The following is a 4,381-nucleotide window of genomic DNA, read 5'->3' on the forward strand; positions in this document are numbered from 1 at the left end:
TTGCCATGACTGACACCGGGAATCGAACCCAGTCGCCCTCACCATGGTCTTGCTATATAACCGCGCATCTTACCCCTAGGCCCCTAATTACCACAACTTATTGACCTATAGCTCGAAAAATGGATTAAGCTAGGGCTCGGTTTGTTAGATCTTACTCCGTAACACACTACGTTAAAGTGATCTACCAGCGTTACGGGAAATAACGTCGGATAACGGATATTTGTTTGTCATTTCAATTATTCATTCGTAATTAAATGATTTATGTATTTATTTTTTTTCTGTAATTTAGTTATTTATGTATGATTTAATTAATTTATTGATTGATCGATTGATTTATTTATTTATTTATTTATCTATTTATTTATTTATTTATTTATTTATTTATTTATTTATTTATTTATTTATTTATTTATTTATTTATTTATTCATTTATTTATTTATTTATTTATTTATTTATTTATTTATTTATTTATTTATTTATTTATTTATTTATTTATTTATTTATTTATTTATTTATTTATTTATTTATTTATTTATTTATTTATTTATTTATTTATTTATTTATTTATTTATTTATTTATTTGTTTATTTATTCATTTATTTATTTATTTATTTATTTATTTATTTATTTATTTATTTATTTATTTATTTATTTATTTATTTATTTATTTATTTATTTATTTATTTATTTATTTATTTATTTATTTATTTATTTATTGTAGCGGGCTTGGTAGTCATATGACTACTGCTTCTGCCTCATACGCAGGAGATCGAGGGTTCAATCCCAGGTCCGTTCCATTATTTGTTTTTTTTTTATCTATTGTATTTATTTGACAGGCTCAGGCGTGTATAACACTTAACGGAGCCAAGACTCTTTATGATATTTACAATCGATATCATCTTATTATCAACAGTTAGTAAGGGAAAGGGACAAAGACCAAGATACTCGTGGCGACTCAAGGTTAGATTGCGTAATTTGGTGATGGACGGGGTTGGGATTTAGGTTTGAGGTATTTCAGCTGCTCATCCGGGTATTTGACGTCATGTCTGGTTTGGCGTAGCGTCATGCTCGGGTTTTGGTTCTTCAGGGAGCATCTTCCGGATGGCCAGAGCTTCATGGTACACGGAACAATAAGACAGAGACAATAAAAAACTGAGAAAGAAAAAAATGAAGTATTAGACTTTGATGTCAGACGAGCAAAGAAAGGCATAGATGGCCTGCATATAAACCACATCGCGATCTCCCAAAACACCTCTTAGTTCCCGGAAGGGTTGTTTACCTCGGGCCACAAGGGTATCCAATAGTTGCTCTCTTGAGGCGCCATTTTCCGTGCAATACCAAACTACGTGATCGATGTCATCGTAACCGGCTCCACACCTACATAGATTGCTATCGACCAGGTTAATTCTATAGAGATGTGCGTTTAGTGAATAGTGATTGGACATAAGCCTCGACATCGTGCGAATGAAGCCTCGGCTTAAGTCCTCACCTCTGAACCACGCTCGCGCAGAAACTTTAGGAACTATGGAAAATAGCTACCGTCCAAGTTCATTGTGTGACCAATTCATTTGCCAATTTTGAAGAGTACTCTGACGGACTAATGGGAAAAACTCGATGTTCGAGATTTGTCTATCATAAACTTCACCTTCCTGTGCGCCCACCTCTCCATTATCCTACCATTATCCTACTTTGTATCTTTCTCTATATTTCTCATGTTCTAGCAATCGCTAGAACTGGCAATGGACTTCCACACCGTTTCAATTTCTATTCCTATACCTTCAACTTGAATTTTCTAGCAGTAATCTGCTAGTATTGGAAATGAACTATAAAGCTCCTTTTCTTACATCCAATTAGAAATTCCATCAGTTGCTTTCTCCTATCTATCACATTGGCAGCTCGTTAACCAAGACGGACCTCTGCCTCTCGAACCTAACCAAAAAAAAAAAACGAGCAATGATTTTAACATAACCGCGAGTAGACGTAGGACTTGTATAAACGTAACGTTTACATTTAACTTCTAACTTTTGAATCTATGGAGTTTGATTATAGGTATTGATATTGGAAACAACAACTTCCATGCTGTGAAGAGTTATTAGCAATTTGCTTATTCAAAAACTTTGGAAATAAAACTAATAATTAAATACATAATTAGAATTGCCTTGTTTCTAACTATTAAGCCCTTATTTACTCAAGCGAATGTAGGGCATTTATAGATTTCTTATTGATGATAGTATTTGAAGTTTTCAAATTCTATTTATAAAATTTTAAGACTTATGCAAAACTAGCTTTATGTACCCGGCCTTGCTCGGAATTGCCAGTTTGGTTTGCAGTTTTCTTTTACAATCGGAAAATGATAAAACCAATTGATCAACAGGGTAATTGTGTTTACTTATTCATACTTTATCATTTGATTAAAAGAAGGCTTTTGGAAACATTGACTGATTTTGAAGAAGGGATCTTGGGTTTGAAAGGTCTTATTCCGGGAAAACGTCTATTTCTAAAGAAGGAAAAACATTCATTGATGCCATATTCGGGCAACGCATATTTTTAAAGAAGGGATCACACCCACAATTGCCTTATTCCGGGCAAATGCCTACTTTTGAAGAAGCAATCACATCCACCATTCAGAAGGAAACACATTAATCCCAATACCCCCCCACATCTCATTCCAAAAGTCCCTTCCAGCCTCTCTATAATAGTCTCCTTTGGGTAGGGATTACGTGCTTACGTGTTTGGTTTGAATTGACCTATGCGATAAAAAGGTATACCCTCTCTCTCATTTAGCTATGGCACTCATACCCAGTCTGATATAGTCTTCCTTAGACAGATAATATGGGTTCCAAATTTGGTGGACATCGATAAATGGGTTCAGAAGTCATGCTGAATTGATCGATAACTAAACAATACCCCTTGTCCCACACCCTCCCCTTTTTTTAAAATTACTTAACCAAATCCACTAAAATCGCTTCCTTAGGACAGACAATATTTGATTCAAATTTGGTTCAAATCGGTCATGAGGCTCAGGATTTACATTGAGTTGATCGATTGCTAAATAATACCAATCCCCCCATACCCTCCCTATTTTGTAAAGAACACCCCTCCTCCCACACCCTCCCTCTTTTCCAAAGAGCATGCCTAACCCCCTATCGTCCCCTTCTTAAGATAAAGAATTTGTGATCCAAATTTGGTCGAAATCGGCCAAGGGGTTCAGAGTTTACACTGCGTTGATCGATAATTAAGAAATACCCCTCCCCTCATACCCTCCCCTTTTTCAAAGAGCATACTTAACCTCCCTATCGTTCCCTCTGTAAGATAAAGGATTTGTGTTTCAAATTCGGTTGAAATCGGCCAAGGGGTTCAGAATTTAAACTGAGCTGACCGATAACTAAGAAATACCCCTCCCCCACACCCCTTCCCTTTTCCAAAGAGCATGCTTAACCCCGTCCCCTTCTTAAGAGAAGGAAATTGTGTTCCAAATTTGGTCGAAATCGGCCAAGGGGTTCAGAATTTAAACTGCGTTGATCAATAGTTAAGCAATACCCCCCCCATCCCCTCCTCCTTTTACAAAGAGCACGCTTAACCCCCCATCGTTCCCTCTGTAAGATAAAGAATTTGTGTTTCAAATTCGGTTGAAATCGGCCAAGGGGTTCAGAATTTACACTCAGTTGATCGATAACTAAGCAATACCCCTCCCCCCACACCCTCCCCCTTTTTCAAAGAGCATGCCTAACCCCCCTATCGTCGTTTCCTCAAGATAAAGAATGTGTGTTCCAAATTTGGTTAAAATCGGTAAATGGGTTCAGAAGTTATGCTGGAACATACATACAAACATACATACAAACATACAAACATTGAGTTTTATATATATAGATAGATAGATAGATGTGCTATTTTAGGGGAACTGTCCCGTTTTTCAAACAAAGAAATACAGCACCAATTTCGTTGCTTTTTTTTGCAAACATGCGTGCTTACTTCTGAAAAAATCACAACAATAAGAAACAAAAATGGTTTTCGTACGGCCGAGTTGCCGAATAATATGCAATTAATAATAAGAAACAAATCAAGGAGCAGTAACCACACTAAAATAGAGTCAAAAAGACGTCAACGAAAAATTATTTGTACCCATCGCAACCGACACCACTGCATCATCAAGCACAGAATGACAAAAAAATGCGCCCACTTCTTTCATGCATATTCGCAGACCCAGCGGCAGCTCTACCGCTGGCACTGGTGACTGCATGCTGTCGCTGTGTAGGTAAACACAGCGAACGAACGAACGAAAGGAAAAATGCGCGAGCAAAAAGCACGTCAGTACGCGCTGCTGTCACAAATTGTAATGACTCGCACACGGCAGGCATTGCTTCTTTTATACACAAATAA

This window comes from Armigeres subalbatus, chromosome 3 (assembly GCF_024139115.2).
Source record: "Armigeres subalbatus isolate Guangzhou_Male chromosome 3, GZ_Asu_2, whole genome shotgun sequence".
Taxonomy (NCBI): domain Eukaryota; kingdom Metazoa; phylum Arthropoda; class Insecta; order Diptera; family Culicidae; genus Armigeres; species Armigeres subalbatus.